Source organism: Morone saxatilis, unplaced genomic scaffold, assembly GCF_004916995.1.
Source record: "Morone saxatilis isolate NCDOM2014 unplaced genomic scaffold, NCSU_SB_2.0 Contig5, whole genome shotgun sequence".
NCBI classification, from domain to species: domain Eukaryota; kingdom Metazoa; phylum Chordata; class Actinopteri; family Moronidae; genus Morone; species Morone saxatilis.
The window spans coordinates 6,246,362-6,269,750 of NW_023340095.1; the positions used below are offsets into that span (position 1 = coordinate 6,246,362).

General features: G+C 39.4%; 1 protein-coding gene across 2 annotated transcripts in view; it reads right to left on the reverse strand.

The window, feature by feature from the left end:
- Positions 1 to 23,389, reverse strand: part of adarb1b (adenosine deaminase RNA specific B1b) — a 100,838-nt gene that overhangs the window by 55,590 nt on the left and 21,859 nt on the right. For both annotated transcript variants that reach the window (XM_035676945.1, XM_035676946.1), the window contains exon 2: positions 8,765 to 8,840. The gene's annotated coding sequence lies outside the window, so the exon portion shown is untranslated. The remainder of the gene's footprint in view (positions 1 to 8,764; positions 8,841 to 23,389) is intronic.

Genomic DNA, 23,389 nt, shown 5'->3' on the forward strand with positions numbered 1-23,389 from the left:
ATACAATGAACTGTTTATTTTACTGGCTGTGAAGAAAATTTCTGGCAATTTTACTGTAGGATAATGTTATTGTGTACACCGCAAATATTTTGGCCTAGAGTTCAATTTACAGAAAATATCACAATCGTCGTATTGGTAAAACACAGAATTATATTTTAAACATTAAGCTCTAATATAGATGGATAGGTCCATCTCTGATACATCACAGCTCTTGTGGGCCGGCAACAGACAAATTGAGATGAGATAGGGTTTACCACTACAGCCCTGAAACCAGGTAGCTGTAGCATCTGCGTAATCTATTTTAGCCATCCGGTCCATTTGCTCGCCCTTCCATTCTGCTTGGCTACCCTTGCTTGTTGACTGAGAGGTTTGCTGTGTGGCAGTAGGGGGTGCTAAGCTTGTTGAAAACCTGGAGTGCACACAAACAGCTCATGCATGCACAATGTCTGATATACACTCCATCACTATTAATATTTCAAATCCTGCAGTTCAATCTCTTATCGCTCTCTTTCTCCCCTTCTTCTGCTACTCTGTGAGCAGCACCATACTATCCATCTTGTTTGTATTGACTGCCCCCTCAGTGAGGCAGGGGGCACTCAGTGATTCATTTCACTGGGAAGTGGAAATCTCAGAATCTGCCATGATCTGTGGTTGGAAAATTATTTCTAAAACCCAATTAGGCCAGAATTTAGATTCCAGGTCTTTGTGGGTGGTAAAAAATGTATTTTCCGTGCTGCTCTGTACTGTAACAACATGAAAGGGGGTAATCCTCTAATTAGATATGTCAGGGAATTTGAAAAACCTCGTCACATGGCCCCTCCACCTCATGTTAGAGACAGATAAAAGGATGCAAACAAGTCGGTCACTCGAGAGAATACAACTACTGCCATTTGGCAGCAAAGTTAATTGGTAGCACGTGACAAGTGACAGTCAGCAAATCTTTATGGCCCTGAGTGTAACACTTGCATGCAGCAATGGAATACCTATTCACATCTCAGACTCAATCATCCACAAACTTCTACAAGGATGAACTCAACTCACAAACCTTAATCCATCAAACCACCAACAGTAATGCAGACATTTGGGAAAAAATGCAATAGGAGTGCAGATTGGAAAATATGTACATGTACATACTGTTAAACATTTTTGTATGACTAATTTACAAAGAAAGAATATGCTGAAGAAGTTTTTAATTCTCAATTTCAGTCCTATTCCTCTGGTGTACTTTTGTTTTACTGCAGTATAGTATTGATATTTATTGGGGTCCGTTTTATTTCTGTTTTATAATCTGTGTAACATTGTACATCTGGCTTAATGATTATAGGAAGTATTCACTATTACCATTGCTCCTACAGGAGTAATTTTTTAAATCGCCACTTGTTATTAACATTTACCTAAATGTTACACTTTAGTTCGATATATCCTTTCCACAATAATTGAGTCATGTCCAAGTGTGACATAATAACTTGTCCCCGCTTCTATTTCTAGCTGGTTGGACTGTTTGTCAGGTCTACCCAAAAAAACTTCAACACATTCCGAATGCCGCTGCTTGGGTCTTATAAAAGATAAAGAAAACTAAACGCATCAAACCAGTCAAGTTTCTGCACTGGTTTCCAGTGTGTCTGAGACTAGAGTTTGAAATGCATGTCAACAAATGTCTTTGGTTTAAGACCAACTACATCTCTTACTGTGTTTTTAACATGTGAACCCTCTTGTCGTCTCAGGTCATCCAGTAGCTTTCTGCTAACTGTTCCCAGAGTCCAAAATAAACATGGAGAAGCAGCATTCAGCTTCTAAGCACCGCATAGCTGAAGAAAACTTCCTGAAGATTTCCCAGATTGTGAATAACTTTAAAGCAAGGCAAAAATATTCTATTCTTCTCTACCTTTGACTGAATCTCCCCAGCACTCACATTATCCACCTTACTTCCTTCTATTTGTTTCTGTATTTTTTAATTTGTGTTTTAATCCTGTATTTCTCATTAATAATGTTATTTTTTAAATAGCCTTTGGGCTATCATCTATACCTGTCTATAGCAGCTTAATGTAGAGCTATGCTAGATAGCATTTTCCATAGTAGCAGCTGATTGTAATGGCAGATGATTAATTCAGTAGGTAGGCCTGAAGGTTAATAAAAAAATAATTTATTGCACTTGAAGTAAGTTGGGCCAAAAACATTACACTCCTGTGTATCATTTAAGTAAAGTTAATAAAAGAGTCAAGTGTGTTGAATCTGGTTTTGCCAGCTCTTTCATCCAGCTGTATACACCTCTATATACTTTTCTTCTGATGTTTAAATGCCTTGAGTAGGCTATTATTATATTTTTAAGGCAATTCCACTTTAAAACCAATTCAACCACTTCTTCTCTATTGCTGTTAAACACTAACATTTACACACACACAAACACGAACATGAGAGGGAGTTATACACACATACACCTCAACAAATGCACAACCATTCTTTCTTCATCACACACGCTTGTAGTCTCCCTATATCCAGAGTGCTAATTATAGTTTGCCCATTAATCAGCGACAGCTGTAATTATACTAATTCCAGTGTGTAATCTGATCAAGGTGAGGAAGATCAAATCACAGTCTTTCTGCCCTGCTAGGCTTTAGGGGGGTTTCTGTAATGGCAGCGACAGCAGCGAGGTTGTAAGGAAAATTGATTTAGACCAAAACAATCTGATTTGACTTGGTATGGTGGCTGATTAGTGGGGCAAAGTACAAGCATGTGTGTAAATAAAGCAATCTCTATTATCTGGAGGCCATTGTGGCTGCTAAATTGCTTTAATTAATTGTGTTTATGATGTTTATATTCAAACCTAATGCAAGCAACGAGGAATGGTTGGCTACCTGTAGTATTACAGTGATGATGAAAAGCTTTCTGTCCAATCTTCACTTTGATGATAAGAAGAATAAAACTAATTTGGCCCAATTTGTCCTTACTTGGCTATTATGGTTTATTCACACAGATCAGATCAGAGAAGTTGTTGGCACAGGACACAGACGTGGACCAATGGACACAACGTACCACAAACCTGAAGTATTCCACTTTGTCTTCAGCTCTCTCATATGAAACATAAACAGGTCAGATGTATTCAGTCACAATTAATCTGTTTGATCTGGTTAGATATACAGGAAACAGAGGACACGGTCTTTCTTATCGTTACTACTGGCCGATCAGCATTTGTGTGGCTTTGTGTGAATTTGTCTCTAATGTTTTATATAGAAAAAGACTTAATTTCAGGCATATCCAGTCATATTTTATTCCTATGTTGCTTATCTAGTCGGAGACCCAAACAATTTTAATTAACTAAATATTTCTACTAACTCAAGGTTTGATGTAAAAGAAAAAAACACAGAATCAAACAAAAAGCTGCTGTTTTAAGCTTTTTAAACTATTTTAACAGAGGTGCAAAGTATCTTCAATAGCTGTCTACTTTCTTATGTTTTATGTATGGTGTATATTACATTTCAGGACACAGTGTCAAGTGGATGCAAGCACTAAATGTAAGTGAATATCCTTATTCATTCGTTATTTTTAGACAGAAACAGACACGGTACGTTTCAGCTGTAAAAAGGTACAGATATATATTATATAAATTGTTCTGAAAGTGCTTTTATTTCAGTTGTGGTTTTGGAAAGTTGATTTAAAAGCCCCATGCACACTACTTCAGCATGAGGGAAATCCAAAGCTGAACAGGCCTGTAGTGCCGAGTTATAGTTCTTCATTTAAAATCAGACAATTGCTGTTTGGGCTAAGGGGTTTAGCAAGAGATCAGTTTTTTAATAATCAAACTTAAGGGATCTTACTCAAAAATGTTTTGCATTTATTCATTTAAAATATTGGAATATTGGTCGAAAATATTGGCCTTGGTATGAAATCCAGTATCGGGTACAATTGGACATTCTGCTTGTCACATAATCAAAATGCCACAAATGTATAATCAGTCTCACACAGACTGTGTACACAATATGTCAGCACCAAATCATAATACCAAGTTTCATCATTTATCCAATAAGTATACAGAACTGATGTTACAGTAAAGATAGGTAAACACAACCCTGACAATTGAAGTAATATGAAGTTTAATCAATGTTCCAGATGCAGCAAGTCCCATCTGTACTTTGTACAGTGTAAAACAGATGTCACTGAGACAGTAAGCAGACTGACTCTGCTGGGTCGAACCTACACTATCAGTGATAGCAGCCTCTGTTACGGCTTCGCCTCAGTGACTACATTGTTTTCACATCTGTTCACCGCTTCCACTTCCAGGTTCCAAAACAAATGTGGGCTTTGATACTGGATCCATCCATCTCCTGTCTGGTCACAGGCGTGGATGGAAACCAGTGCACATGTACAATGCACTTTTGTATGACAGCAAATGAGGGTAACAAAAAACTGTGAGAGCAAGTGAGAAGAAGATCAACAGTGTGGGTGCCGAGTGTGAAAGAACGCAGGTACTCTCCAGATGGATTCTACACATATACATGCATGCTAATCAGTATGATACAGTGTTGTGAAGCACTCTGGCTACTGGACCATACAAAACATATGGTGTTGGAGCATCTGAAGAGAGAGAAGCTAATATACTGTAACATAATTCTATTAAAAAATAACATAAAGTTTAATTTAAGATATTTTAGAATGCTTACGTTTCCAAAGGCAACAACAGAGGGAAATGATTTACGAGGATGAGAATGTGAGATAAGAAGATAGATATTAGAGGGAACATTTGAACAGAAATTAAAACCAGTACCACTTTAGCTTTGCTTCAGCTTTGGCCCTTGAACCTGTTCCTTTTGTTTTCCTTGATTTCTGGTAATCACATATCAGCTTAATCTACTAATGCAGACCTTACAAGCTGTCGAGGTCTTTTTTCCGTGAGCCACGCGTGTCTCCCAGCAACAGAGGAAAAAGATTGTTTGGTAGTCTTATCCATTTAGTACAGTTTAAACTTCTTTTTCAAAGTAAAATCACTGTAGGAATCTTATATTTAACAGGACGTCACTTGTGAAAGAATTTCGGGAAGTGAACTGGTTGAAGGGCAGTATCTCTCTTTCCAGAGTCGATCAATCTTCTTGAACAATGGAGACCACATTTGCTTTCTGTTTGTAATTTGGGAAACCAAAAACACATAACCATCTGTTACATCTAGCCAATGCCAGAAGGGTCAGTGTTTTCGGCTTCATTACCGAGAACATCACTGAATGATGTCTGATTGAATTTGATTTTTTAGGGCTAAGCCAAAATTGCTGTTGCTGTTCTAATGTAAATGTAATTATCTTTTGTGTGTAGCATGCCTGCAAACTTTCATTTTGTTGAAAACCTGCATAATGGTAAATACATTTCCTTGATTTGTATATCTGAACACAAAGGGGTGACGCACATATTTTTAAAATTCAAAATGACTTACAATTTATCTCCGATGTCCATGACACACCCGTAATCATGCTTAGAAATCCAAACACTCCCTATGACTCTACAAGTTTTCTCTGGTATCCATATGGGTAAATTGCAAACAGGAATTGCTAATAGCTAATTAAACATACTTTTAATTTACTTTTAATATTGCCAATTTGTCAAAATGTGAATACATACATTTTGTCTGAGGGGATGACCAGAGTGCTTCGACTTTGAAAACCCCCATTGTGGCAGATAATAATTCATTAGCACATATAAAAATATAAATATATTAAGCAGAGAACAATATCATTTGTTACTGAAAATAATTTAATTCTTTTAATCATTTCAGGTGGCTGGAACTCAATAAAAGCTTGAGTAATGTGGGGAGCACTTCTAATGTTCCTTCACTAATGTGGGTCAGCCCAGCAGGTTTGCTTTCAAAATTCCAACACAATGTTCGCATTACTATCCACAGGGTTAGCCAAGGCATTAAATATATAAGCTGAGGATTTCTCTGCTGCAATATTATAAAGTGCCCTGGCTTGAAATGCTTGAACTAAAGTGAGAGGCTGATGCTAGATTAACATTTTAGCAATGGCACAATGGTTGCTGCTGACCGAGCATGTGTAGGTATACATAGAGTAAATTGAGTGTGTGCACATGTTTCCACACCCAATTGTGTGTGCATGTTTTCAGATGGCCAAAAAGTAAAGAGATCAACTTGATTCTACCTTAGACACCTAGCAGACCTTCTCTCAGCTTTATACATAACATGGTTCTTTTTGTAACACCAGAACACCAGAACACACAATCCTGAATTATAAGCCCCAGCTGGAAGACCAAAGATCACCCTTCCAGCAGTCCCCATTTCATTTCATTGGTGCACTAACTGTGGTGCTCATGACACATATGAAATATTGCTGGCCTAGTTCCTGGTCGTATGAAGATTAAATCATCGGAGGCAGACACCTTGTAGCAGCAACGAGAAAAAAATATTATTATTATTATTGCACACAGCAGACCTGACACTGTATGTCATGTTTAGTCACCAATGTAACCTGTGACACTAAGAAAAATTCAGGCATGCATACATTATGTTTTACAGGGATTCAAAAGCCATTTCTCAGTTTCCCTCTCCAGATTGTCCTTGCTGGTCAATATTCATGATGGCACTCTTGAAAAATTCTCTCCGACCTAAAATGTAGAAGAGAAAAGCATCTGCCCTTTCTTTATCCACCTTCTAGTGTTCCAATAAAAGCCACAAGACACATTTCAAACACTCAGACCATCAGCATCTCACTGAATCACATGTAAAAATATATAAGTGCCACAAGCTTGTCAAATGCCTGTGTTATTATACTCTCCTGCAGCAACACAGCACACTGTGGCTGGATGAGTGCTGGCTATCTTGCCAACACTGCGCTAAATATTCATTACAATAATGGAGGTGAGGTGTAAGCTGGAGTGCAGGATGCCACAGGTTGTATTTCTAACCACACGGGCTACAGGAATGTTGCTGCCATAAAAACACGCAAATGTCTGCATACAAAAGAGAACAGGACATTGGCTTAAAATTCAGCATTACAACTAATGGAAATTAACAGCAGCTTTGGCTTGCATGTGTGCATGCGAAGGGCTGTTTTGAAGTCTGACGATGTAAGCAAACAACTATGTGCTTACTTGGCCAAATGCAGAATATGTGTTGTGTGTGTGTTTGGGGCTGATACAGAAGCTAATGCTGGTCATGCTGTCTGCGGTTTAAAAGTGTCTGCACCCTGCACATGAGTGGAGGATGAGGGAGCCAGTATGATACAGAGACAGGCAGAGCTGACAGCATTGTTTTATGCCATTTTATACGTTTTCTCCTCATGTAATCTGGGAGAAATATAATAAAAAGGCCTCACAAAGACAGTATGGTGCCATCACCTAAGCGCCACTGGGCACAGCCCCCACGTAGCAACATGCAGTGATCAGAATCTTCTCAAGGCGGCCCTCCTTCTCTACCTGACAGTTTCTTCCCCCTAGCACCTAGCAGGAAAATGGAGACTATTTAAGAGGAGGGCAGTAAATGTCTCCTGTTGTCAGTAACACCACCAGTGTCTGAGCCGTCCCTGGCTCACAATAACTGCTCCATGCCACAAAAAGTAGAAGAAAAGACAGACATCTGAAGGAGTGTGCGAGGGATTTAGTATTGCACTCCATAAAGTTGTGGGTTGTGCAAAAGTCTAAATAAAACAAGTTCCAAAAACATTAGATCCTACACTTTCCATAATGCCACTCAATAGTGTCTTCTGTTATACCCTCCCTTCCCGATAAACACCAAAGTCTTCCAAACTCTACAATTGCAGTTTGTAACAAAGGCTTTCAGTTAAACATTTTAAATCTCAAAGCCCAAGCTGAGATAAACTTGATGACATCATCAGCGTAATTGGGTTGGGACGGAAAGCTCCTCCAAAGCTACAGAAGATATTATACAACCATTTTCACAGACTGAGTAGTACTCTCAGCGCTGAGTAAACTGATATTCGTCTTGAGTGAATGAGTCACCACAACATGAAGTGACAAAGGGACATAGGTAAATACTGTAAATGAATTTCCATGGTCTATAGTTGATCATCCCACAAGAGAGAAAGGGTTTTTAGATTAAATCGAATGGGGGTGAGTGGAGGAGACAGGAAAAGAGAGACAAAAAAGAGATGGAGGAAGAGTCCAGGATCCCCTGATATTTGAGCCGTTCTAAAAATAGCCTCACTGGAGCAGAAATATGAATTGTACTCCTCAAAGTCCTCAGAGAACAAAAGGGAGAAAGAAAAGAGAACAAAAACTGCACATATTGAATTCTACGTAATGGCGAACACCAGGGATGATGTGAGTTGGCATCAGGTGCATGTTTAAGTTACACCACTGTTTATGAACTCTGTCTCACACAGAATATGAAACCTCCTCATTTCTCAATGATTGGTAACGTTACACCTCATTTGGCACACTGGTCACTGGAGTAACTCCAGGGTTGAAAGAGTCATGGAGTCAGCGCAGAATTTGTTTTGCATATGAACTAGCGATGTCATGACTAGATTCTGTTAGATGGAAGAGGACCACTGGGCATGAGTTGTCCTGCTGTCAAGTGTGCACAGTATATCTACATCATAACGTCATAAAAACGCAGCTTTTGCATGCTGTATTGTTTTGTATTTTTTGTTCTCTTGTGATCCTTATCTCTTGTGCTCCTGGAAATACGTCCACCTCAGGATTTGTCTGAAATGTTGGTCATCCAGGCTTCCCACTGTTGCACCTGTAAGTTGCATTGTGTATGAATGCCAGCAATATGCCAGAAATATCAGAGTTATGAACTCACTGTTCCACTGAGTAGTCAAGGAGAAAGCGGCTTGTTCTGGCAATCCTTTGCAGTCCACAAATGCCACACACCACACCTGCAGGAAAAGAAACAGTAGATCGTTAATATATGTGCGATGTGGCTCTATACATCAAGTATTCTGGACTAGTTCATACAGTAAAATAGACTCTGCTGGGTTAACAATCTTAAACATATATATTTAATTATAGTTACATTTTAAAAACAACAAACAGATATTTAAGGTTATTAGGTTTCTTTCTTTAAATTTGACACAAAAAAATATTCCATTATCAAATAGGAGTCTAGTTTACAGTGATTCTGCACAAAATCCATTATATCCAGTCAATAGGGACTGCTGCTTTTAACGGCAGTGCTGAAATAAGGCTTGACTGATGTCACGCAAAGGGTGCATTATTTCTTAAAAGGAGCTGACATGTGACTTTTTTGAGGAGATGCCGCACATTCAACCCGAAGCAGCAATGAAAAGAAACAAGGCCACAAATCTCTGCAGGCAGTCAATAGGACACATCACAGATCACCACGACATAAGAAGAAACCGCCGGTCAACACCCTCCTGACCCTGCCCGGAGCAACTTGACTCTAACCAGCACCAACCACAGCAATACCGCAACAAAACAGCACTTAAAATAGAGTGGCAGTAATCCGCCAAAAACATCCACAGGGGCGTCAGAAAAGGGAGCAGATGCTGCCCCATTGTCCAATCACATTAGTGACAGTGAATCCCACTATTACGGGCAAAAGGACAGAGGGCTATCTTGAAAAAAAATGGAGGTGACACTGGCAAGATTTAGCATGGACTGAACCTGAGTCGTAGGCTTCTAGATACATTAAAATCAAGTCAAACGCTGCCCAAACGACGAGCTGCTGTCCTTCAACAGTGACACACAGAGAAAAGAGCAAAAGTTCAGGCAACGCTGATACCAGGTAATGTATATGAGCAGAGCTGGGTGGACCAAAAATGTGTCACACAGTATTTTCCATGATTCTGGTAGTTTCACTGTATTGCAGTATTTGTTTTACATGACTAGACCTTTATATAGGTTTATAGTGGCTTATTCTACTGTCAGGGCTAAACAGAGTATAAAAACATTTTAATGCCAGCATGTATACTGAATGCTTTGATTACTACTGGGGTTTTCTTGGCCCCCAGAAATGATATAATATGTGAAAGAATCACAACGCATGAAACAGCTGCAGAATGTAAACAATTTTCGATACGCAAACTGAAACATAGTATAAAAAAAAGACCCTAAAAATAAAAAAAGATAATCCAGCAACTTTAACATTACTTCCTTTAATAGTAAATATTTAAGTATTTAAAGCAATATTTCTCAAATGTTCCACTGCTTAAGTAATAAACAAACAAAATGATTGTGTGCCATGGTGTTTTGCCTTGTTAAAGAGAGTTAGTTTCGGGTTATTAATTGTTGTGTTGTTGCGTTCCCCTCGATACATGCTACAAAGCTTGCCCCTGCTGCCTGGTTCAGAGTGGTTCAGAAACCGGTTCATCCGCTATGTCTCCCAGCACTATACAGCAATGGTAAGATCATGTAGTATTTAGAATATATATTTTGAAAACCTTATAACAAAATGTTAAACTTCACGATCCTACTCAAACAAATTTGATTTTTTAAGCTTAAACTGTATATACAATTGTATATTCTACTTCTATACTCACACAGAGCAGTTCCACACTGAAAGGAGTTGGTTGGCCCCTTAAAAAAAGGCTTGTGGGGTGAGTGTTGCAGACCATATGGTATCCGCTTGAGCATATGAGCAACTTGGTTGGAAAAATAGACACTCCGTCTACCACATCCTCCAATGGCCTGTGGATACAGTGTGTGTGTGTGTTGCTGTGTGTGTGGTGGTGTGTGTGTGTGTGTGTGTGTGCGTAGTGTGTGGTCTCCATCATCTGTATTCAAGACATCCACCAAGGTGCTCTACACCTCTCAGAGCTGCCACAAGGATTTCTTGCAGAGGAGTCACCTTCCATAAAGTTAGCCTCACTTTTACACATTTTGCCATTCAACATGTGCCTGTCTATGTTACTATGCCTATATGGCTCTCCATGTCAAAACCAACATCAAAAGCATATTAGTCTCACATATTTAATCATACAGCGCACACAGCCCACACCAACTGCATTACTCAATACATTCTTGTAAATCATAAATTCAAACACCACCCCTTCAGGTGTTCTCAGGTTATACCTCCTGACTACAATCCTAAAATCACACAATATTCCACTGAGATTGCAGCTCCTCACTTCTGCTCTTCATATTTACACTAATCTATGTGTATCTGGCCCACAAGTATGCAGCATTAGACTTTTTTTGTTACATGAATGGCCTTGAAAGGATTCTGTGATTCCATAACACCAATAAATGAGCAGCGCCCTTAATACAATGGAATATTTGTTACATAAGTCAGCTGTGAGTTGCTATGATTCACCTTGTGTTTTTCCTCTCTCTCATCTTGTGGGCAAGTAACGTAGCAGAAGAGGAGGACAGGCTACGCTCACACTTATTTAGCCTCATCTCTAAAGGCGCTACTGCTAATTTAGCAGTAATGAATACATCAGTTTGAGTTTAAGAACAGCTACTACCTGCTGTGGCGATTCTCTCTTGCCTCCTATGCTAAGTATCAAGAGAAGAGGAAAAGGAATATGAGGGCCAGTGGTGACAGCAGAGGTTGAAGGTTGCTTGCTCTGAAACTATGAGGATGTCTGTAGTGTAACAAAACTCTGTAACAAAGTACAATCATGTTACAATGCTGCATGCAGAGGGAAAAACCTGTATCCCAGAACTGACCCTTGCTTCACCCCCAGCAGCAGCAAAGAATCTGCATACTGTGGTTCATCCTGACAGTTGTTTTCACTGTGGTGTTAAGTCTCTTACAAAATCCTGAGCAGCTGCAAATCTTATTGAACACAGCTCCTGATTCAGTGGTTTTTGCACAGACTCTGCATTCTTAGCAGCTACCGCTGCAGTTCCACATGAGCAGCCAAACACGGTGGCAGATGTCAATCGCGATACATTAAAGACAACAACTGGTAAGCAATTTAATGTTAATGAAGCAGGGACAAAATGCTTAGGCTGCTGATTCTTAAATGAGCTTTGCACGTCATGTCGTTCCTTAATTTGTGAAACCTGAAGACAAAACCTTTTTTTCAAGTGCCAACTGCTGTTAATGGAGCCTGCCCTGAGCTAATCCAAACTTTCAACACAGCACAATTAACCTTGTTTCCAGAGAGGGAGGAAAAACTTCCCTTGCATTTCTGACATCACATTTCCCAGAGGCAGAAACCCAAAACAGTGTTCAGTGATCTGTGTTTCTCTCTTTCAGTTAGTTAAAGAGAGATTCTGTTTCTACTAATAAGAAAACAAAAATGCATTGTTGGCTCATCAGTGGGTTTATTATACATCCTGATATTAGCTGCGTTCTCAGTTCAGACTGTGATTGTGGTCTCTTATTGGTAAGATTAGGAAAATAAAACAGTAACTTACAGAGACGTTCTTATTTAAGCATATTTACAGAAAAGTTTGCAGACCAAACTGATAAAAATGCAGTCAGTGTTGGACTCCTCTCTTCTGACTGTTGTTTTGACAGTACAATTCAGTGAAGGAAGACATGAAGTATCTGTTGTCCCTGAAGTATTCCCTTTATCTCATTTATATGTATCCAGTAACGTTTGAATGTATTTTTTTTCTTTTTAAAATTTTTGCTGAGAATCATAGAAATGTGAACATCAAGAGCATTAGTTAGGACTTGCAGAAAAACGGAGTTGTGTGGCAAGGCTATCCCCAGATCAGACGTTCGAGAGCAAGAAAAGCTTGTTATCTGTGACGATAAATATTTTTGCAGGGCTATTCATGGTATTTCTAACTGCTCTGTATTGGCTCTGTAAGGCTGGAATTATTTCTGATCCTTTGTTTATGGAAGTGCCCTTCTTCAAAACACTGCAGCTCTTTCCTAACAGACAGTGTTATTGAGCTACCACGTGAATCACGGAGAGCACAAGTAAACAAAAAGCAGCCTTCAATAAAAATTAATGATGAATGACAGGGTAAGTTGGCACGTGTACGTCCTTTAATTTAATTTTACATGACCTCTTTCAGTGACCTCCCAGTGCCACTGACAATTCACTGTGTAGATGAGAGTGATCACTTTAAAATGTTATTTATCTGTTGCATTATTCATCAGCTCCAGTTCGTCGTGCTTTCACATCTCTCTGAAAGATGCTACTGAATTTGACATCTTATTCTTCAATGAATCAATAAAGCCACATCACGATTCTGCATCTAAATCAGTGACCTTATCTTAAAATTCTGTTTGAAAACATATTTCAGCAGGTGAAACTGACAGGCCAGATGATGCTGTGGTGGTAACTGATGGCTGCAATAAACTTTAGCATCATTACGCAGATGGCATGACAGCTGATGGCTGTTTGAGCCTGTTGGCTGCCAAAAAGCCTTCTGAAAACTGAAGTCAGGGATTAGGATGGAGCTCACACACTGGAAGTTTGTGAGGGAGAAGCGAATGACTCACTCGCATTTACTCAAATTGCTGCTGCAAAGGTATCTTTGGAGAAATAACATCTAGTCGGTCCAATAGATCTGCTCAGCGGGCCAATAGCAGATAGCTATAGGGTCGCTAATAAGCGTGCAGGGTCGGCGAACTTACCCTAGTTAAAAAAAAGTTTTTGAGGGGAAATGTAGCAGGATAAGCCCTTTGAATTAAAGGCATGTGATCAAAGCTGCCCTGTTAATGTCAAAATGTGACATGAACGCAACACTGATGCAACGCTACTGAAATTTGATGTGTCAAGTGAGAGTCATAATGAACTAAGAACAACAAAGCACTAAGCCGAGTATTTTTTCAACATGATTGAACCATCCTGAGGCTAAAGTAAATGAGGGCTTAACAAGCTACTAATGCATGTTTTTTTTTTAGTGTATTAGTAGCCAATGCAGTTAGCACTCCAATGCCTATCCTATTTCTTTCTCCTTCCCAAGGAGAAACCACATCCTTTCTTTTTTTCCCCTACCCAATCTGCTTTTCTTGCTTGCTCACAAAGAACTTTTTACTCTCTTGACACCTCTGTTGACAGCTTTGTGTATCTTGCCAGAGCATAAGACAGCAAAAGACACACTTTAGCCCTACTCCCACAAGGAGCTACAGAGTGTTCAGTTTCAGCTGATCCTTGACTAAATATTGGCAATAACATTATTTAGGAGAAATTAACAAAAGGCTGAACAGCCATTTGTTGAAGCATTGCAAATACTATGCAATAACACTATATACCCCATTTTTTGATTGATAAGAAAGTGAAAATAAACAAAATGTCTCTTTTCATTATACCACCCCCCACCCTAATAACACCAAAGCTGTTCTTTAAAGCCCAACTTGTTATTGCACCTACTGGCACACCTCAATATCAAAGAGCAACTCTTGACATTATTACAAAAGGCTAAATGTTGGTCGCCATAAGGAAACTGAGACTTCATAAATAATTGTCACCCCATCAAGAGGAATTATGTCTGAGAGCCACTTTGCATAACTTAGTCTGACACGTGCCACACATACTGTACCTACACAAACGCACAGACACACCATCAGGCTGATCAACCCTCCGGCTTTAGTACACAGTATAGATTATGAGTCACAACCACTCATTAGAAGGAGACTAAACAGAGCGGCTGCATTAAAAGAGGTCACTCTCGGTTGACTGACTCCATCGCATACGTTGTGAAACCCAAGGTGTCACTGTTCATGTATCTGTGCATGTGTGTGTAACTGTGTAACCGTTAACTTGATGCATTAAGACCCCTGTATTTTGCTTTCAGCGCTGGTCATAAACTTTAAACTTTAAATATCAGTAAATGTGTTATGGTTTTGCCCTTCTCTGTTCACTTTAGAGTCTGCAGGCACAGCGGTTTTAATTTATCTGAGCCATTACTGTATTCTACTCCATAGACAGCAGTGAGCTGCTAGTGAGGCATGAACACACATCCACTCAAGATATGTAAAATAAGTTTTTAAGTTTTTGTCTTAGGTGCTGCTGCCAGTCCAGTCATGTCAATGTGATGGTGACAAAGAAACTCTGTTAAGGACTTTATCATTATCAGAGAATATATTAACTCGACTGAGTCTACAGTCATGGTTGTGGGTCTGTGACAAAAGTGAAGGAATCACCAAATTTTTGAGGATTTATTCTCGGGGACCATGAATCTGTATAGTAATACAGATGGATGCCAATCCATCCAGTAGTTAACATATTTCAGTAGGAAGGTCAACATTTTGACCTCCTGATGGATCTACATTTTAAAAAGTCAGTATGTAGAATACGCCCTCAGGGTATCATTAATATCTGTACAGACCTTCATGGAAGTCCAGACCAACAGATTTTGAAGTCCAGACCAAAGTGGTGCAACGACCAAGCTAGTAGCATGGCTAAAAACAATACCACTCTTTGACAGGCAAAAACCAAAGCAATGAACTTGTACTCTCACTTTGAAACTTAAATATTGAAATTTGTTCTGACTCCAAGAACAAGTTTCTGATTAGCATGGTATACACTTGGCAAATACAACAGATGGCTTCAGTTAGCCAACATCCTCTGTGGCCTGGAGTGTTTAGCACTCGCTCTTCCTGCACCAGTACCGCACGTAAACAGACAAATGAAGTCCTGACCTAAATCAAATAGAAAACAGACCAATCAGGTTCAAACTGGGCTCAATCTGAGCAGTGTGTCTGAGCAACCATTAACTTCATAATGAACAAAACCAATAAAACAGGCATGATAAGTGTGACGGAAAAGTTCATCATCATGACTTTACGCATTCACTTGTCCGTTATTCTGTATGTCCAAAACTTGGAATTATTTAAGTATTTGGATTACTTAGAATGACTGGTCATTGATATTGAACAGCTAAAATCCCTTTAGAATGGATTTTTTTTCATTGTCATCATTTTTCCCAGATGACACAAACCCCCCAGAACCTGCAGAACAGGTGAGCTAACCTCAGAAAGAGAGCCAGGAAGTTGTTATCCAGAGAGCAGAGACAGGGTGACTTCTCAGTTTGACAGGCAGAAAAAAATGGACCACGAGGTGAGGTATACCGTAATGAGGCAACAGAGTTCTGTGCTGTAGATAATGTTTTTATAATGCATTCAAGCTGTAAAACACTTTTCTTTCCTCCTCTCTTTCTATACCTCTTTTTTCTTTCTTTGTGTAGAGAATCCAGCATCTATATTTATATGATTGTATTGTCTTTAATCCAACTTATTTGTTTCAGAATCTGTGCATTAAAATGCTGATTTATGTGCTCATACAGTATGCAGGTCTAAGCACATCTACTGCTGTGAATATGACCTCTGCAACCTCCAGGAGCTGTATTTTCTCCCACCCACATGCACTTAAATGAAGCATTATTTGCCTTTAATATACTAAATCAGAAATACACACAAGCTATTTTTATTGTCAATGGCTTTTATAAATGCTCAACTTTGGGTGGCCGCCAAATGCCAAGAGCATCAGTTGGGATTGAACTGTTTACTAAAGTTATAGGTCAGCACAAATGTCAGAGGAGAGGGCATAGTTTGGTGTTCTTTTCAAACGGGGACAATCTGACAGTGCCAAGTCGGAAAAAAAACATATTTTTTGAAACTGAACAAAGAATGAATAACTGGATCTTCACTTTCCATAATGCCACCAGGCAGATATAATCTATCATCTATAACCACAGTAACAATCATCCTATCAATCATAAATACCAGGACCACCCAAACCAACACTAGTAGGGTATGTTCTCTCACAACAGACAGCCGGTTTAGACTTAGACTTCTCTTTTTTTTTTTTTCAGAGAAGAAGCAAACGAATAACTTCTCAAAAAGAACCTGACAACAAAACCAAGAGTCTACAGACATGTTAGTATCTGATTTGAGCTAAATGCTGATGTCAGTATCCTAACACGCTCACAATGACAATGCTAACGTTTAAGAAGAATAATGTTTACCATGTTCACCATGACAGAAACCTTCTTTGGAGAACATTTATTTGAAGTATACTTTTATTTTCTAGTTTGGCCCATGTCCCATCTGCAAAGCCATCTGCAAAGGAATCTGGAAGGGGTTGGGGTTTATGACCTGCAGCCTGCCACCAGGGGGCGATCAAAATGTTTTGGCTTCACTTTTGGGGAGCTCTTATGTCGTCCATCCTTACAATGTTAATAATATTACAGTCAATGATGTTTATCAAATTGTATGGCAATCCATCCAACAGTTGTTTTCCCTAGAACCGCTACCTTGGATTGCAAATAAAGTGACAGATCATTCTGATTATAAAATATTTGTTCACATATTCAAGGCAACAAGAGGGATTTTTTGTCATCCACATGCAACCATGGGAGCTGTGTGACAGTATAAAGCATGGTGCCAACTGAACATATGGAAACCAGTAAGGGAGCAGGGAGCTGTGTTGTGGCCTAGCTGTGGTGACGCATGTCTGGGAGACTGACTATTTTCAAACAGCTTCTATTTACAACCCAGCCCCACCCTTGACTTCCTTGCCAGCCGCACTGGCCACCAGACTAGGGTCCCACAGCCAGTCAACAACAGACCCCTTGTCATAACAGCTTTACTGTGGTTTAACAACTGGCAACTATAGAAATGTTATGCCGAAATGTGTAGGGACACAAAATCGAAAAGGTTTTTTGCAGGTGAGAATGTAAGATTATGAGCTGTGCATGTAGGCCACCCATGAGGTATGGCCACAGGCGATACCATGGCTAGTAATGAATAATGTAGACACTTTTACAAAAATAAACTTGAATGTGCACTATGGGTACTAAGGGATGAAGAAGAGAGGGTGGTGGAATTGAAACAAAAACAGAACCCACCAGGAACTACAAATGGGTGTAGATGATCAGACTGAGTCTGCTCATGTCCACTCTCAGACCCTGCAGAATTCTCAAAGAGATAATTCCCTTAAAGCAAGTGTAATGCAGTGGGCTTTCCTGAGCCATCAGCTTTCCCCCCCAGTCCCCTCTTCTTTCTTCTTTTCTCATTCATTTGATGTGCTTCCTCCTAATCTTCCCTGGGCTGTCGACCTCACAGAGACAGAGGACACACTCAGCCATTCAGCCATAGCTACTCATTCACATAGCAGAGAAAGCTTTCCTTGTTCACTGTGCTTAAGTGTTTGCCTCTGTGTGTGTGTGTGTGTGTGTATGCATTTTTAACAGTATAATTTGCTGCATGATATCAGAGTCACCAGCTGCTGAGGGAAGATTTTCTACATCTAATCCATTGTGTTACTGAATTACAATTCTGTAACTGAGCGCGGTACTCTACTCAGCTATATTTTGCTACCCATGAATGGGAACTCAGTGATTCAGCAGTGAGTGTTGATGATTCAATAGCTTAAAGGGGAGTGTTACCATTTTTTAAAAAGAAAAACAAGTTTTTTCATCCGTTCTAGGAACTTCCAGGCGGGCTGAAGCAGGTCACATGACTTCTTACCTTAGATGCTTAGATCAAATGGAGACAATGGAAGCCAAACTTATGAAAGAGTCTTTATTCGCAGGGGGATTAAGTTTTTATTTTTCCACACAGATTCTCAAAATAATGTCTTATAAAGTCCTGCTACTATTCTGTTTATCAGGTATTTTAATGCTACATCGTATGAGCACCAATAAACAAGACATCTCTTGTTTTCACCAAGGTAGCATTTATTTTTAGACTGTTTACCCCAAATTTTACATGCTTTGGTGTCTGAACTCGGATATCTGTTAAACGGAACCCCTTTTGCCTGAGTCCTGAGCCTTCAGTCACTTCCTAGCAGCCACATTTTTGTTTGTTGTCATTGTTATGGTTGATGTACCATATGTGCGCTCATTTTCATCTCCTGCCATGAAGTGTAGCTAAAAGCAGAGTCAATTTGGTAACTGTTTGGGAAACAAAAAAAAGCTGTTGCAAAACAGTCAGTGGAAATAATTTAAGTCATCTGGAAGGAGCCGCTCAGCTCTCTCGCAATGTTTTTTCATTTGGCCAGGTTCACGTCGGTTTATAACACTAAAAAAGGTGCGTGAAAAATAGGTACATAGCTGCTTGTGAACTGACGCATCTAGGCCTGGTAATTATGGCTCTGAAAATGATACAAACTTCTTACCTACAATTATGACACTCTTCAAAGTTTAGAGAAAGAGTCAACAGCAATAAATGTACAGTGGTTAGAGTCTCAAGACCAGCGGGGAAACTCCAGATTAAAAAGGTCAATCAGCAATGTCTCGGTGCCCTTGATTGAAACACTTTAAACCAACTGCTCCAACTGCAAGATTTACATTTATAAGTAGGAAAAATACTTTTATTTTAATGAGTGGCTCTACATGGTAGTGAAAGTACATTATAGTGTGAAGACAGTTGCTGAAAAAGAGCATGCACATGGTATAAGAATACTTCGAACCGTTCTCCTATTATGACCACAGGCTTTTGTAAATCCCAACATGCGATGATAAAATGCATCATTCCTCCAAGTGCTTTAAGAGTCCAGTCAGCCATGTCTGAGATATCACTTGTGACACATGGACAAACAGCGGAGAACACCCTTGGGCCAATATGTATAATTGCAAAAATGCCAGGACAGAGTGGTAGAAAGTAGCCATCAATCTCCACAGGTTTAATTAAAACATGATCAATAAGATAACAGCTCAAAACAAATGAAAAACAAGGAAACACCGTGTTGTTCCCTTTCTTAAAAACCCTGACAGACTGTCATGCAAAAATGTTGTGACGTGACTACAATATAACCTACTACTGTAAGATCAAAGTTTGAAACACAAAAGAGGCAAGAAGAAGAGAGGCAAGTGAAACCGCAAGTGACTGAGCCCTCAGAGGAAAAACACACCACTGCAGCGCCATGGGCTACTGTCATTTATGTCCAGCAACCATCATCAAGGCATGTTCCCCAGCTGTCGTGTTGTGACACAGGGACAAACATTCAATCGGAATTACTATCCAACAATGTGTAGTGCCTTGAGTGTAAACACAAACGTGACAATTATATCAAATCACATCAATTAGTGAAATGCACTGTGCACCCTCAGCCAGGAGCCAATCACATATAAAACTTTAATTTGTACCTCAAAGCAACATTTCTGCTCCCAGCTCCATGAAAGAACATGTTTAACATAGCTATTAACTGTATCAATAAACTGTAGCTATTTGGATTTGGATGCAAGGAATCATGAGCCAAGTGTATAGGCTCTGTCTGGGTAAAATAGACCCTCAAAGGACAATTCAAACAAAGCTACACTTGGCTGTGTATTGTTTGTTGCTGAGCCATTACAAGTGGCATACACTAGTTAAGAGGGTATTCCAAAACAAAATACCAAATTGAGCTCTTGGTTGTAAGCCTGCAACACAAATCAATGTGTATGAATTTGTACTAAAAGTTATTGTAAGATAAGGTTGCAACGGTATAAGATTTTCACAGTACAATAACCATCTCCGAAAATATCACGGTTGCATGGTACAATGATATACAGTAGCACTGTACTTGGAAAGGTTCGACTATTCATTCTCACTAGACAACACTACACTACACTACACTACAGCACTACTGTGATGGGAAAACATCAGATTTCCACACAGACAGAGAAAGTGAAAGGGTTCGTCCTGCTCACAGTTCACTCATAAAATTCCAGCACACCACAGAGCGTCTCTCTTGCTTGGCTGCTGACAGCGCTGTCAGCAGAAGAGTCAATCACAGTGGACTGCAGTAGAGGAAACCGTCTGGTTTGTAGTTGAACAAAAGCTTTATTATGATTTCACAAGATAGTATATCCACTAATACAGTAGAATTCAGTATGTTAGTACATTAATGCGATAAAGTTCAATATAATTTTTTTTGCAACCTTTAGATAGTAAAATTCCATAACGTAGATATGTAAGATAGGTCAGTTTTCTTACCAGAGTAAACCATGGTATTGGAATATAGCTGAACTCCTATTAAGATAATAACTAAGTTGTTCAATTTCAACAGCATTACTCCAATATGTACTGTGCATGGTTCCTTTTCAGTACTAGGGCCTGAGTTATAATTGCATATTGACCAATGCGGCTGCAATTTAACATCTGGAGGAAGCAGGTGTGAAATTTGCTGCTCTGTTGCAGACTGCTTTATCGGGCACACCCGGAGGGAAAGTCGGACACAGCGAGAGAGAGACAGATTAGACAACATCATCTTGAATATTTTTAGTAAAACTGATATGACCATTAAAACTATTTCAGTGACCAAAACAGAATACTGTAGCAGATTAAGGGATGTGTGCAAGCTCTCTGTTCAGCAGAAAACATCCAGCAATACACAACAGCATCCCCCCCCCCCATTATCTCACCACTGTTCCTCAGCTGCCCTCCACTTGTGTTTTTCTAAAATAAATGTAACAACTGAAACATCTGAATACATATATTGGTTTCTTCAACTAATATTTCGAGTGCAGCTGCAGAAAACACACATTTAATACAGTCCTGTATTAAATCTTAATTAGCTGTACTGCATACAAATTAACTGAACTGCGGCTGTGCTTATTTACATCATCAGTCCGACTATAAATAACCCACTGAACTGGAAATGTGGCAGCATTAGATATTGCAGCAGTGATTTTTGATTGCAGAATAAACCCCCCCTTGTGTATTTTTTTCTTGCCTGACAAGCTTTTTATTATACAGCAGAAGGTGCGTGAGTCTTTCTCGTACATCCTCTTAAATAAGACAAGAACTAAAAATACAGCAGAAGCAAATGCAGATGTGAGGCAAAGCTATGTGTGAGGTGAAAGGGACAGGTTCAAGCCAGTGTTCTAAAAACAACCAAAAATGATGTATTGTAGTTTGGCCTGTTGATTTTGCACATTTTTTCCTCATGATGAGCAATTGGCGCAAAAATAAACAGATATAGGGGCAAAAGAACAAATAACAGGGCTAATGATGTAGCCCACAGTTAACTGACTCCATGGCTACATTATACTTCCTTCTTATACCCCTAAATTATGGGAGCTGTAGTTTATAAAAATAATTTGAAGTCGATTAAAATTAAATGTCAATAGTTGCTAGCATGAAACTGGGTTTTCTCCCAAAGTAACGGCAGTCTTAGGACCAGCAATGATCGGCAACACCTCTCTGATTCATTGGTCGGCATAAAGAAAAAATCAATCACCAGGCAACAGCTAGCTCACTGATGACAGAGCACGTATAACTGTCACTAAGTAATCAATCAAAAGCTTTTGTCTTAGAGTTTATGATGGCTACGCTGAAAGGGTCTTGATGACTGCGAGAGAGGGAGATGCATTTGAACAGAAATGCAGACAAACACAGACACAGGGCCCAGCTCATTGGCTGGTTAACCACAATCCCATTTATCTCTGCCATAGAGCGATCAAACGTTGGCCTCATAAATCATAAAAGCTGTCATCATTGTCTATGCTCCTTTTAGCTGCCCACAGACTACAAACGAGCGGAAGGAAAATTAATATTATAAGAGTAATTGAGCTGCGGGCACGAGTCAGATCTCAACCAGCGTCACTGAGATAAATATTTCATCCTCTGTGGTCTTTTCACCGACACAGCGGAGCATTCCTGCACTCAGACATGTGTCAGAGGTCTGGAAAAACAATGAGAACAACCAAAGGTCTAAAGTCCAAATACAAAGCTCTATGTTTTGACTTTGTGAAAGAAAAAGAAACCCCATCTTCATTAAGTAACTTCCAACATTTCATAAAATGTTACAATGTAACAATTAGTCAATGTGCCTCATTCATGACACATTCATATGCGGACAAGAGACACTTTTCTCTGCCGGGCTCTATGTTTCTCTGGGCCCGCCCTTCCACAAAATATTAGTCATTTAAAAAAATCTGCAGCAGTAGTTCTGTCATGGTCACGCAGAAGCAGGTCAGCCTACGTGACCTTTTCCTTCGCAACATTATCCAGCTTGTCCTGGAGGATCTCTGTGACCTGAGTGATGTAATCCCTCCATCATCATTTTTCTATATTCTGATGTATATTTTCCACAAGTAGACTGTCTGCACACGGATGAGGGATAAGGATTACTGCTCATATACATAATTATTTGGGCATTTTTTTTCCTTATGCTAATCACAGGCTGCAGGGTGCGTCCAAACAAGAACTATTATGATTCACAAAGGTTCACACAAGGGTACAAACAAATCAGTGGACTGCACGATTCATGAATCAGACGTAGGTGTTCTTATTTCTCCTCTTTATCTTTCCCACACTTACACAGATTTAAGAGAAAACTCACAGTGAGGCTTGATGTTACTCGAGACAAAAGCAAACTGTCTTATCATACTTATTTACATACGTGAATACGGTTACTAAAACAGTTTGTGATATACTGTAAATTACATAAATCTGTTCCAACTGATGGTCACAAGTCTGTTCTGAGCTTTACTCAAACATCCAACATAAGCAGGCATCAGAAATGTCCCCTCAAATTAAAGGGCCATAAACAACAACCAAATTCCACAAACTAGCAGAATTCACCAATGTGGATTACAAGGCTTCTTAGAGAAAATGTAATTTTTG